Raw genomic sequence first — 12,987 nt, forward strand, 5'->3', positions numbered from 1 at the left:
AACAACTTTAGGACCGCCGCATGTAATTATACGTCGGCAGAATGCCATGTACGGGCACAAGCACGTACCCGTACGTGCCTGCCTTCCAGCGAGTGGGGGGTCCGATCGGACCCCTCCCACTGGCTGCGGCAGTCCATTTCGCTTCAGGAGCGATCCGGGATGAGGGGATGGCCGTTGGTTTCTGGCCATCCCCACTTGATCGCTCCTGGCGAATGAGAAGCTTCCCCTGCCTGTGTAGTGTAAATACAGGCAGGAGGAAGTGATGTCACTCTCCTCGGGGCGGTCTTTTTGAGCGGACTGCGAGGAGAGGACATAGTAAGTGTGCACCAATCACTACACTGACACGTGGGTACACATAGGCACACAAATCACCCCCCGATCGCCCCCGCCCCCCCTCCCAGTCACAGTGTCACTGATTGCAGTGATCATTTATTTACTGATCACTGCATTTAGTGTCAGTTGTGACAGTAAAAAGTGTCAGGGCAGTTAGTGTTAGGTCCAGGGTAGCCCCCTACCCCCCCATAAAGGTTTACCCCCTGATTGCCCCTAGCGTTAACCCTTTCACCCCCTTGTAACAGTGTCACTAAGCAATCGTTTTTCTGATCGCTGCATTAGTGTCACTGGTGCCGCTAGGTAGCTAGTTATTTTTTTAGGTTCACCACCAGGTTTTTATAGCATTAGGTACCCCCATATACTACCCAATAAAGGTTTTAACCCTCTGATTGCCCCTAGAGTTAACCCTTTCACCAGCGATCACCGCATAAGTGTCACTGGTGATGCTGGTTAGCCAGTTAGTTATTTTGTTATTTAGGTTCCCCGTCAGGTTTTTATATAGCGTCCAGGACCCCCATATACTATCTAATAAAGGTTTTAACACCCTGATTGCCCCCAGGTAATACTTTCACCCCCTTTTGCCAGTGTCACTAAGCGATAGTTTTTCTGATCGCTGCATTAGTGTCACTGGTGCCGCTAGGTAGCTAGTTATTTTTTAGGTTCACTGTCAGGTTTTTATAGCGTTGGGTACCCCCATATAGTACCTAATAAAGATTTTAACCCCCTGATTGCCCCTAGCGTTAACCCTTTCACCAGCGATCACCGTATAAGTGTCACTGGTGATGCTGGTTAGCCAGTTAGTTATTTAGGTTCACTGTCAGGTTTTTATAGCGTCAGGGACCCCCATATACTACCTAATAAAGGTTTTAACCCCCTGATTGCCCCTAGTTAACCCTTTCACCAGTGATCACCGTATAAGTGTTACGGGTGACTCTGGGACTCTGGTTAGTAAGTTTGCTTTTTATAGCATCAGGGCCCCCACCAATTATTACCCAATAAAGGTTTAACCCCCTGATCACCCGGCAGGTGATATCAATTAGGTTTTAGGGTCAGATAGGTTCTGCATCGCCCCAGGCAGCGCTAGGTTAGAGCCAGTACCGCTAACACCCACGCGCAAAGCTTACTCGATATCTGATCTGATCAGATCTATACTAGCGTCCCCAGCAGTTTAGGGTTCCAAAAAAATGCATTGTTAGTGGGATCAGCCCAGATACCTGCTAGCACCTGCGTTGCGTTTGCAGAGTCAGGCCTGATCCCTGCGTTCATTAACAGTTTTCTTTGGTAGCGTTTTATATTTAAATCCTGAAGGCGGTGCTTGGTTTTCGGGGTACCGTACGCGGCTAAGCTCCCAAAAAGTCCCCCACATGTGGTATCCCTGTACTCGGGAGAAGCAGCAGAATTTATTTTGGGGTGTAATTTCACATATGCCCATAGCATGTGTGAGCAATATATCATTTAGTGACAACTTTGTGCAAAAAAAAAAAAGTTTGTAATATTCCCGCAACTTGTGGCAAAATATAAAATATTCCATGGACTAGAGGTTGACCGATATGGGTTTTTCTCTGGCCGATGCCGATGCCGATATTTAGAAATCATGGCGGCCGATAGCCGATATATGATGCCGATTTTTTTGGGCCGATATGTTAGGCCGATTTTATTTTATTTATTTATTTTTAATCCCCCTTGATCTAACACACCTTTCCCACTGGGGCGTTTTTTAAGGCGCTTTTGGGCTAAAAATAGCGCCTGTAAAGTGCCTGCAAAATGGCTCCCCTGCAGTCTGTGTGAAAGACAGAGTGCTTTCACACTGAGGCGATGCGCTGGCAGGATCTTAAAAAAAAAAAGTCCTGCAAGCAGCACGTTTGGAGTGGTGTATACCGCTCCTCCACCACTCCTGCCCATTGATATGAATGGGCACCACTGCCGAAGCGCATGCAATGCGATTTGGCAGCGGTGCTTCATGGGCGCATTTAACCTCTTCCTTGGCCGCTAGCTGGGTTATATGTGCCCCACTAGCAGCCAAATAGCACTGCTAAAATGATGGTAAAGAGCCGCTAAAACTTGCGTTTTACCATCAACATCTGCCCGCTCCAGTGTGAAAGCAGCCTTCATAAGTGATACAGAAAATTTCTTACACTTAAAGCGGAGGTCCACCCTAAAATGGACCTTCCGCTCATCGGATTCCTCCCCCCCTCCGGCGCCACAATTGGCACCTTTCAGGGGGGAGGGGGGTGCAGTTACCTGGATAATCCAGGTAACTGCACCCACTTCCGGGCTAGCTCTCTGTGGAAAGGGGCGTACATTACGCCCCTTTCCGCAAGTGCCCGCCCCCTTCCGCAAGTGCCCCGCTGCCTGCTGGGAAACGCACAGATCCCAGAGGCAGCGGGGACCGTCCTCATTGCGCAGCGCGGCTCGCGCATGCGCAGTAGGGAACCGGGAAATGAAGCCGAAAGGCTCCATTTCCTGATTCCCATACCCAAGATGGCGGCGGCAGCACTCGAGTGTCGATCTAGAGATCGGCTTCGGGTGCCGACATCGTGGGCGCGCTGGACAGGTAAGTGTCACTATTTTAAAAGTCAGCAGCTGCAGTATTTGTAGCTGCTGGCTTTTAAAAAAAAAAAAACGCGGAGTCCCGGCGGACTCCCTCTTTAAACATTTATTAAACAAAACAAACCTCCAATCAGTTTACTTGTATGTATGATCTAAATTAAAAAAAAAAAAAAAAAAACCTATATATTAAATAAAAACGGGTAGTCAAAACTTTTGGACAAAAAAAATTAAAAATGGGCTAACTTTACTGTTTTTATTTTATTTTTATTTTTTAAATGGTGTATTTTTTTCCCAAAAAAATGCATTTGAAAGACCTCTGTGCAAATGCTGTGTGACATAAAATATTGCAACAACCGCTATTTTATTCCCTAGGATCTCTGCTAAAAAAATATATATAATTTTTGGGGGGTCTAAGTGATTTTCTGGCAGAAAATACAGGATTTTTACTTGTAAGCAACAAGTGTCAGAAAAGATTTAGTCTTTAAATGGTTAAACTGAGAACTTCTACACAGAGATGACTTCATTCATTCAGAAGTGTAAACATTGTATCATTTAGTTCTTTTCTTGGCAGTCTGCCCAGAGAGGAGGAAAGTGTTGCTATGACGACTCAGGCAACTCACACTGACTTCTTACAGAAGTCATTTCAAAGTCCCGCTGTAGAATCGGCTTTTTATCAGCACAATCGGCCGATGCCGATTATTTAAAAAATGGCAAATATCGTCCGATATATCGGCCGGCCGATATATCGGTCGACCTCTACCATGGACTCAACATGCCTCTCAGTAAATAGCTTGGGGTGTCTACTTTCCAAAATGGGGTCATTTGGGGGGGGGGGGGTTGTGCTATTCTGGCATTTCATGGCCTTCGAAACTTTGATAGGTAGTGAGGAGTGAAATCAAAAATTTGCACCCTTAGAAATCCTGAAGGCAGTGATTGGCAGTGCAAAATTGTAAAAAGTTAGTAGCTGGATGGGAGACCGCCTGGGAATACCAGGTGCTGTAGGCAATTTTTTAATATGATGTTGGCGTCGACGACCTGTTTTATTTTTCTGCTTGTTTGCCGAAGTGACCATTTTGGCTTTTGTCAAGAGGGTTGAGAGTGGCTATCAAGATCGACTATGGCCACATCACTCTGATTGCGCCTGATCTCGTCTGATCTCAGATGCTTAGCAGGGTCAGACCTAGATGGGAGACCGCCTGGGAATACCAGGTGCTGTAGGCTTTTTTTAAATATGTTGTTGGCGTCGACGACCTGTTTTAAATTTCTGCTTGTTTGCCGAGGTGACCATCTTGGCGTTTGCCAAGAGGGTTGAGAGTGGCCAGCAAGATCGCCTATGGCTACATCACCTTGAATGCGCCCCATCTCATCTGATTTTGGATGCTAAACAGGGTTGTGCCTGGTTAGTACCTGAATGTGAGACCGCCTGGTAATAGCAGGTGCCGTAGGCATTTTCTTAATATGTTGTTGGCGTCTAAGGAACTGTTATATTTTTCTGCTTGTTTGCCAAGGTGACCATCTTGGCGTTAGTCAAGAGGGTTGAGGGTGGCCAGCAAGATCGCCTATGGCCACATCACCCTGAATGCACCTGATCTTGTCTGATCTCGGATGCTAAGCAGGGTCGAGCCTGCTTAGCACCTGGATGGGAGACTGCCTGGGAATACCAGGTGCCGTAGGCTTTTTTTTAATATGTTGTTGGCGTCGACGACCTGTTTTTTTTCTGCTTGTTTGCCGAGGTGACCATCTTGGCGTTTGTCAAGAGGGTTGAGAGTGGCCAACAAGATCGCCAACAGCCACATCACCCTGAATGCGTCCGATCTCATCTGATCTCGGATGCTAAGCAGGGTCGGGCCTGGTTAGTACCTGTATGGGAGACTGCCTGGGAATACCAGGTGCCGTAGGCTTTTTTTAATATGTTGTTGGCGTCAATGACCTGTTGTATTTTTCTGCTTGTTTGCCGAGGTGACCATCTTGGAGTTTGTCAAGAGGGTTGAGAGTGGCCAGCAAGATCGCCTACAGCCACATCACCCTGAATGCGCCCGATCTCATCTGATCTCGGATGCTAAGCAGGGTCGGATCAATTTTCGGATCAGCAAAAAAAAAAGACAAATAAACATACGTTTTGTCTTTGTTTATTAACACTTTTAAATTACTTGAAAATATATCAAATCAAGTAAAAGTGCACAAGGCATAATATCTTATTTTTAATTTTAACATAATGAAAATGAAAAAACAACTTAAAGTGCAACATAAAAGGTGTATCTCCTTCCTTTAAACATGGACCAATGGGCAATGAGCCAAAAACAACTTAAAGTGCAACAGAAGGCACATCATCTTCCTTGAAACATGGATAGTGAAAGCCTAGTATGTCCACATCATCAAAAAAGAATAAAAAAAAGGAAACAAACTAGACCTAGAAGCGAACTTGTGCGGCCAACCACAAAAATCCCTGAAAGCTCAGTGGAAGCAGCAATCCTTCTACACAAAACCCCAATACAGCGAATAAAAGAGAAAAAATAGGATCGCGCTGAACGTATTATTACAATAGGGAACGACGTAAACGTAAACACGTGAATTGGTGTAAAAACCTTCCCTTACCCCCATTCTACCGCAGGGACAGGGACCTCCCCATTCCGCGGCAGAGACAGGGACCCCCGCTCAAATGGAACTGGCTTCTAATAGTCCAAAAGTGATAGAAATGCTGCAATTTATAGTGAAAGCATCAAAACCCTTTGTCCTATTAGTATTCCAAAGCAGAGGTGTGCAGAGAAGTTATAAACAACATCAAATCCCCCTGTGATGGAATCCACATGCTCCTCTAAAACGCTACAAATACCGTTGTTTTTGCGGCGAAATTTGTCCCATAGGAATGAATGGCGGCATGTTCAAAACTAGAGTGGGAGGTGACAAAAGCTGACAACCCCACGATCAGCCAAAACATTATGACCAGTTACTCCGCCCACTCCAGTAGGTGGAGGTAAGAACACTTCACACAATTTCCCCAGAAATTGTAGCTTTTCTAGTTTAAATAAAAGGTATAACACTATGTGCCATATTGTTTACTTAAATAAAAGGTATAACACTATTCCCCCCCCCCCCCCCCCAATAAAATGCAGCTTATTACAAGCATAAAAACAGTCAGCATATCACTGATGATTTGCACCAAGCTCACCACCGATCAAAGTTCCTCCAAACAGACCGCCATGATGAGTCCCAGGGTGATGGCAATCGTGTTGCGCCCCATCATTGGTGTCAGTGGGAGGAATAGTGCCCCATCATTGGTGTCAGTGGGTAGAATAGTGCCCCATCATTGGTGTCAGTGGGGGGAATAGTGCCCCATCATTGGTGTCAGTGGGGGGAATAGTGCCCCATCATTGATGTCAGTGGAGGGGAATAGTGCCCCATCATTGGTGTCAGTGGGGGGGGAATAGTGCCCCATCATTGGTGTCAGTGGGAGAAATAGTGTCCCATCATTGGTATCAGTGGGTGGAATAGTGCCCCATCATTGTTATCAGTGGGAGGAATAGTGCCCCATCATTGGTGTCAGTGGGAGAAATAGTGTCCCATCATTGGTATCAGTGGGAAGAATAGTGCCCCATCATTGGTATCAGTGGGAGGAATAGTGCCCTATCATTGGTATCAGTGGGGGGAATAGTGCCCCATCATTGGTGTCAGTGGGGGGGAATAGTGCCCCATCATTGGTGTCAGTGGGGGGGAATAGTGCCCCATCATTGGTGTCAGTGGGAGGGGGAATAGTGCCCAATCATTGGTGTCAGTGGGGGGAATAGTGCCCCCTCATTGGTGTCAGTGGGGGGGGGGGAATAGTGCCCCATCATTGGTGTCAGTGGGGGGAATAGTGCCCCATCATTGGTGTCAGTGGAGGGGAATAGTGCCACATCATTGGTGTCAGTGGGGGAATAGTGCCCCATCATTGGTGTCAGTGGGGGGAACTGTGCCCCATCATTGGTGTCAGTGGGAGGATTAGAGCCCCATCATTGGTGTCACTGGGAGGATTAGAGCCCCATCATTGGTGTCAGTGGGAGGAATAGTGCCCCATCATTGGTGTCAGTGGGAGAAATAGTGTCCCATCATTGGTATCAGTGGGAGGAATAGTGCCCCATCATTGGTATCAGTGGGAGGAATAGTGCCCCATCATTGGTGTCAGTGGGGGGGAATAATGCCCCATCACTGGTGTCAGTGGGGGGGGGTGATAGTGCCCCTTCATTGGTGTCATGGGGGGAATAGTGCCCCATTATTGGTGTCATGGGGGGAATAGTGCCCCATCATTGGTGTCAGTGGGGGGGAATAGTGCCCCATCATTGGTGTCAGTGCCGGGGGGATAGTGCCCCATCATTGGTGTCAGTGGGGAGGATAGTGCCCCATCATTGGTGTCAGTGGGGGAGAATAGTGCCCCATCATTGGTGTCAGTGGGGGGGAATAGTGCCACATCATTGGTGTCAGTGGGGGGGGAATAGTGCCCCATCATTGGTGACAGTAGGGAGAATAGAGCCCCATCACTGGTGTTAGTGGGAGGATTAGAGCCCCATCATTGGTGTCACTGGGAGGATTAGAGCGCCATCATTGGTGTCACTGGGAGGATTAGAGCGCCATCATTGGTGTCACTGGGAGGATTAGCGCCCCATCATTGGTGTCAGTGGGAGGAATAGTGTCTCGTGTTTTATTTAAGGCTGGCAGGGGACTTGTTAGGTTAGATTTGGTAATGGTACCTGCATAAAATAAGTTTTCTGAAGGAGCATGGTATCCAGCGTGACTCCTCCGGACATAGGCTGCATTCACTGGCACAGGCTGAACAACTTGTGCTAGGGGTGACGTCAGCGCGCAGGTCGCCGCCGCCGGGTGTAACAAGATGGCCGCCCGCTTCGGAGCTAGGTCGAAGCCGCAGCCTTTCCTAAGGCCGCAGCCGAGGACCGCTCCGCGGATCGCATGGGGTGCCGATCCGAACAGGTCGGCCCGTTCGGATCACGGATCGGTCATGATCCGTTGCACCCCTAATACCGCCTGGGAATACCAGGTGCCGTAAGCTTTTTTTTAATATGTTGTTGGCGTCGACGACCTGTTTAATTTTTCTGCTTGTTTGCCGAGGTGACCATCTTGGCGTTTGTCAAGAGGGTTGAGAGTGGCCAACAAGATCGCCATCAGCCACATCACTCTAAATGCGCCTGATCTCGTCTGATCTCGGATGCTAAGCAGGGTCAGGCCTGGATGGGAGACCACCTGGGAATAGCGGGTGCTGCAGGCTTTTTTTAAATATGTTGTTGGCGTCGACTACCTGTTTTATTTTTCTGCTTGTTTGCAGAGGTGACCATCTTGGCGTTTGTCAAGAGGGTTGAGAGTGGCCAGCAAAACCACCTATGGCTACATCACCCTGAATGCACCCCATCTCATCTGATCTCAGATGCTAATCAGCGTCAGGCCTGGTTAGTACCGGGATGGGAGACCGCCTGGAAATACCAGGTGCCATATGCTTTTTTTTAATATGTTGTTGGCGTCGACGACCTGTTTTATATTTCTGCTTGTTTGCCGAGGTAACCATCTTGGTGTTTGTCAAGAGGGTTGAGAGTGGCCAGCAAGATCACCTACAGTCACATCACCCTGAATGCGCCTGATCTTGTCTGATCTCGGATGCTAAGCCGGGTCAAGCCTGCTTAGCACCTGGATGGTAGCCCGCCTGGGAATACCAGGTGCTGTAGGCAATTTTTAATATTTTTTTGGCGTCGACGACCTGTTTTATTTTTCTGATTGTTTGCTGAGGTGACCATCTTGGCATTTGTCAAGAGGGTTGAGAGTGGCCAGCAAGATTGCCTACGGCAACATCACCCTGAATGCACCCCATCTTGTCTGATCTCAGATGCTAAGCAGGGTCAGGCCTGGTTAGTACTTGGATGGGAGATCGCCTGCGAAAACTAGGTGCCGTAGGCTTTTTTTTAAATATGTTGTTGGCGTCAACGACCTGTTTTATTTTTCTGCTTGTTTGCTGAGGTGACCATCTTGGCGTTTGTCAAGAGGGTTGAGAGTGGCCAGCAAGATCGCATACGGCCACATCACCCATAATGTGCCCGATCTTGTCTGATATCAGATGCTAAGAAGGGTCGGGCCTGGTTAGTACCTGGATGGGAGAACTCCTGGGAATACCAGGTGTCGTGTAGGCTTAAATTTATTATGTTGTTGGCGTCGACGACTTGTTTTATTTTTCTGCTTGTTTGCCGAGGTGACCATCTTGGCGTTTGTCAAAAGGGTTGAGAGTGGCTATCAAGATTGCCTATGGCCACATCACCCTGCATGTGCCCGATCTCATATGATCTCGCAGGGTTGGGCCTGATTAGTACCTGGATGGGAGACCGCCTGGGAATACCAGGTGCCGTAGGCTTTTTTTAAATTTGTTGTTGGCGTCGACGACCTTTTTTACTTTTCTGCTTGTTTGCCGAGGTGACCATCTTGGCGTTTGTCAAGAGGGTTGAGAGTGGCCAGAAAGATCGCCTACGGCCACATCACCCTGAATGCACCTGATCTTGTCTGATCCCGGATGCTAAGCAGGGTCGGGTCTGGTAAGTACCTGGATGGGAGACCGCCTGGGAATATCAGGTGCCGTAGGCTTCTTTTTAATATGTTGTTAGCGTCAACAACCTGTTTTATTTTTCTGCTTGTTTGCCAAGGTGACCAACTTGGTGTTTGTCAAGAGGGTTGAGAGCGGATAGCCTACAGCAACATCACCCTGAATGTGCCTAATCTCGTCTGAAATCGGATGCTAAGCAGGGTCGGACCTGGTTAGTACCTGGATGGGAGACCTTCTGAGGATACCAGGTGCCGTAGGATTTTTTTAATATGTTGTTGGCGTCGACGACCTGTTTTATTTTTCTGCTTGTTTGCCAAGGTGACCATCTTGGCGTTTTTCAAGAGGGTTGAGAGTGGCCAGCAAAATCACCTACGGCCACATCACTCTGAATGTGCACGATCTTGTATGATCTCAGATGCTAAGCAGGCTTGGGCCTGGTTAGTACCTGGATGGGAGACCGCCTGGGAATACCAGGTGCTGTAGGCAAGTTTTAATATGTTGTTGACGTCGACGACCTGTTTTATTTTTCTGCCTGTTTGCCAAGGTGACCATCTTGGCGTTTTTCAAGAGGGTTGAGAGTGGCCAGTAAGATCACCTACGGTCACATCACTCTAAATGCGCCCGATCTCATCTGATCTCAGATGCTAAGTAGGGTCGGGCCTGGTTAGTTCCTGAATGGGAGACTGCCTGGGAAAACCAGGTGCCGTAGGCTTTTATTTAATATGTTGTTGGCGTCGACTACCTGTTTTATTTTTCTGCTTGTTTGCAGAGGTGACCATCTTGGCGTTTGTCAAGAGGGTTGAGAGTGGCCAGCAAAACCACCTATGGCTACATCACCCTGAATGCACCCCATCTCATCTGATCTCAGATGCTAATCAGCGTCAGGCCTGGTTAGTACCGGGATGGGAGACCGCCTGGAAATACCAGGTGCCATATGCTTTTTTTTAATATGTTGTTGGCGTCGACGACCTGTTTTATATTTCTGCTTGTTTGCCGAGGTAACCATCTTGGTGTTTGTCAAGAGGGTTGAGAGTGGCCAGCAAGATCACCTACAGTCACATCACCCTGAATGCGCCTGATCTTGTCTGATCTCGGATGCTAAGCCGGGTCAAGCCTGCTTAGCACCTGGATGGTAGCCCGCCTGGGAATACCAGGTGCTGTAGGCAATTTTTAATATTTTGTTGGCGTCGACGACCTGTTTTATTTTTCTGATTGTTTGCTGAGGTGACCATCTTGGCATTTGTCAAGAGGGTTGAGAGTGGCCAGCAAGATTGCCTACGGCAACATCACCCTGAATGCACCCCATCTTGTCTGATCTCAGATGCTAAGCAGGGTCAGGCCTGGTTAGTACTTGGATGGGAGATCGCCTGCGAAAACTAGGTGCCGTAGGCTTTTTTTAAATATGTTGTTGGCGTCAACGACCTGTTTTATTTTTCTGCTTGTTTGCTGAGGTGACCATCTTGGCGTTTGTCAAGAGGGTTGAGAGTGGCCAGCAAGATCGCATACGGCCACATCACCCATAATGTGCCCGATCTTGTCTGATATCAGATGCTAAGAAGGGTCGGGCCTGGTTAGTACCTGGATGGGAGAACTCCTGGGAATACCAGGTGTCGTGTAGGCTTAAATTTATTATGTTGTTGGCGTCGACGACTTGTTTTATTTTTCTGCTTGTTTGCCGAGGTGACCATCTTGGCGTTTGTCAAAAGGGTTGAGAGTGGCTATCAAGATTGCCTATGGCCACATCACCCTGCATGTGCCCGATCTCATATGATCTCGCAGGGTTGGGCCTGATTAGTACCTGGATGGGAGACCGCCTGGGAATACCAGGTGCCGTAGGCTTTTTTTAAATTTGTTGTTGGCGTCGACGACCTTTTTTACTTTTCTGCTTGTTTGCCGAGGTGACCATCTTGGCGTTTGTCAAGAGGGTTGAGAGTGGCCAGAAAGATCGCCTACGGCCACATCACCCTGAATGCACCTGATCTTGTCTGATCCCGGATGCTAAGCAGGGTCGGGTCTGGTAAGTACCTGGATGGGAGACCGCCTGGGAATATCAGGTGCCGTAGGCTTCTTTTTAATATGTTGTTAGCGTCAACAACCTGTTTTATTTTTCTGCTTGTTTGCCAAGGTGACCAACTTGGTGTTTGTCAAGAGGGTTGAGAGCGGATAGCCTACAGCAACATCACCCTGAATGTGCCTAATCTCGTCTGAAATCGGATGCTAAGCAGGGTCGGACCTGGTTAGTACCTGGATGGGAGACCTTCTGAGGATACCAGGTGCCGTAGGATTTTTTTAATATGTTGTTGGCGTCGACGACCTGTTTTATTTTTCTGCTTGTTTGCCAAGGTGACCATCTTGGCGTTTTTCAAGAGGGTTGAGAGTGGCCAGCAAAATCACCTACGGCCACATCACTCTGAATGTGCACGATCTTGTATGATCTCAGATGCTAAGCAGGCTTGGGCCTGGTTAGTACCTGGATGGGAGACCGCCTGGGAATACCAGGTGCTGTAGGCAAGTTTTAATATGTTGTTGACGTCGACGACCTGTTTTATTTTTCTGCCTGTTTGCCAAGGTGACCATCTTGGCGTTTTTCAAGAGGGTTGAGAGTGGCCAGTAAGATCACCTACGGTCACATCACTCTAAATGCGCCCGATCTCATCTGATCTCAGATGCTAAGTAGGGTCGGGCCTGGTTAGTTCCTGAATGGGAGACTGCCTGGGAAAACCAGGTGCCGTAGGCTTTTATTTAATATGTTGTTGGCGTCGACTACCTGTTTTATTTTTCTGCTTGTTTGCAGAGGTGACCATCTTGGCGTTTGTCAAGAGGGTTGAGAGTGGCCAGCAAAACCACCTATGGCTACATCACCCTGAATGCACCCCATCTCATCTGATCTCAGATGCTAATCAGCGTCAGGCCTGGTTAGTACCGGGATGGGAGACCGCCTGGAAATACCAGGTGCCATATGCTTTTTTTTAATATGTTGTTGGCGTCGACGACCTGTTTTATATTTCTGCTTGTTTGCCGAGGTAACCATCTTGGTGTTTGTCAAGAGGGTTGAGAGTGGCCAGCAAGATCACCTACAGTCACATCACCCTGAATGCGCCTGATCTTGTCTGATCTCGGATGCTAAGCCGGGTCAAGCCTGCTTAGCACCTGGATGGTAGCCCGCCTGGGAATACCAGGTGCTGTAGGCAATTTTTAATATTTTGTTGGCGTCGACGACCTGTTTTATTTTTCTGATTGTTTGCTGAGGTGACCATCTTGGCATTTGTCAAGAGGGTTGAGAGTGGCCAGCAAGATTGCCTACGGCAACATCACCCTGAATGCACCCCATCTTGTCTGATCTCAGATGCTAAGCAGGGTCAGGCCTGGTTAGTACTTGGATGGGAGATCGCCTGCGAAAACTAGGTGCCGTAGGCTTTTTTTAAATATGTTGTTGGCGTCAACGACCTGTTTTATTTTTCTGCTTGTTTGCTGAGGTGACCATCTTGGCGTTTGTCAAGAGGGTTGAGAGTGGCCAGCAAGATCGCATACGG

The 12,987-nt window shown here is 48.0% G+C and overlaps 20 pseudogenes; all 20 read left to right on the plus strand.

Annotated features, from left to right (window-relative positions):
• The first annotated feature begins 4,212 nt into the window (after positions 1–4,212).
• On the plus strand, positions 4,213–4,331 carry LOC143999469 (5S ribosomal RNA; annotated as a pseudogene).
• Positions 4,332–4,440: 109 nt separating this feature from the next.
• LOC143999877 (5S ribosomal RNA) lies at positions 4,441–4,559 on the plus strand (annotated as a pseudogene).
• Positions 4,560–4,665: 106 nt separating this feature from the next.
• LOC143999696 (5S ribosomal RNA) lies at positions 4,666–4,784 on the plus strand (annotated as a pseudogene).
• A 3,464-nt stretch (positions 4,785–8,248) lies between these two features.
• Positions 8,249–8,367, plus strand: LOC143999460 (5S ribosomal RNA; annotated as a pseudogene).
• Positions 8,368–8,475: 108 nt separating this feature from the next.
• Positions 8,476–8,594, plus strand: LOC143999502 (5S ribosomal RNA; annotated as a pseudogene).
• A 107-nt stretch (positions 8,595–8,701) lies between these two features.
• LOC143998680 (5S ribosomal RNA) lies at positions 8,702–8,820 on the plus strand (annotated as a pseudogene).
• A 556-nt stretch (positions 8,821–9,376) lies between these two features.
• LOC143999713 (5S ribosomal RNA) lies at positions 9,377–9,495 on the plus strand (annotated as a pseudogene).
• A 100-nt stretch (positions 9,496–9,595) lies between these two features.
• Positions 9,596–9,714, plus strand: LOC143999450 (5S ribosomal RNA; annotated as a pseudogene).
• A 107-nt stretch (positions 9,715–9,821) lies between these two features.
• LOC143998539 (5S ribosomal RNA) lies at positions 9,822–9,940 on the plus strand (annotated as a pseudogene).
• A 107-nt stretch (positions 9,941–10,047) lies between these two features.
• LOC143999915 (5S ribosomal RNA) lies at positions 10,048–10,166 on the plus strand (annotated as a pseudogene).
• Positions 10,167–10,274: 108 nt separating this feature from the next.
• LOC143999461 (5S ribosomal RNA) lies at positions 10,275–10,393 on the plus strand (annotated as a pseudogene).
• Positions 10,394–10,501: 108 nt separating this feature from the next.
• Positions 10,502–10,620, plus strand: LOC143999503 (5S ribosomal RNA; annotated as a pseudogene).
• A 107-nt stretch (positions 10,621–10,727) lies between these two features.
• On the plus strand, positions 10,728–10,846 carry LOC143998681 (5S ribosomal RNA; annotated as a pseudogene).
• Positions 10,847–11,401: 555 nt separating this feature from the next.
• Positions 11,402–11,520, plus strand: LOC143999724 (5S ribosomal RNA; annotated as a pseudogene).
• A 100-nt stretch (positions 11,521–11,620) lies between these two features.
• Positions 11,621–11,739, plus strand: LOC143999452 (5S ribosomal RNA; annotated as a pseudogene).
• A 107-nt stretch (positions 11,740–11,846) lies between these two features.
• On the plus strand, positions 11,847–11,965 carry LOC143998540 (5S ribosomal RNA; annotated as a pseudogene).
• Positions 11,966–12,072: 107 nt separating this feature from the next.
• On the plus strand, positions 12,073–12,191 carry LOC143999917 (5S ribosomal RNA; annotated as a pseudogene).
• A 108-nt stretch (positions 12,192–12,299) lies between these two features.
• LOC143999463 (5S ribosomal RNA) lies at positions 12,300–12,418 on the plus strand (annotated as a pseudogene).
• Positions 12,419–12,526: 108 nt separating this feature from the next.
• LOC143999504 (5S ribosomal RNA) lies at positions 12,527–12,645 on the plus strand (annotated as a pseudogene).
• A 107-nt stretch (positions 12,646–12,752) lies between these two features.
• LOC143998683 (5S ribosomal RNA) lies at positions 12,753–12,871 on the plus strand (annotated as a pseudogene).
• Positions 12,872–12,987: the final 116 nt, after the last annotated feature.

The sequence above is a fragment of the Lithobates pipiens genome, unplaced genomic scaffold (genome assembly GCF_037356315.1).
Source record: "Lithobates pipiens isolate NorthernLeopardFrog02 unplaced genomic scaffold, aLitPip1_a1.2 Scaffold_19, whole genome shotgun sequence".
Lineage (NCBI taxonomy): Eukaryota > Metazoa > Chordata > Amphibia > Anura > Ranidae > Lithobates > Lithobates pipiens.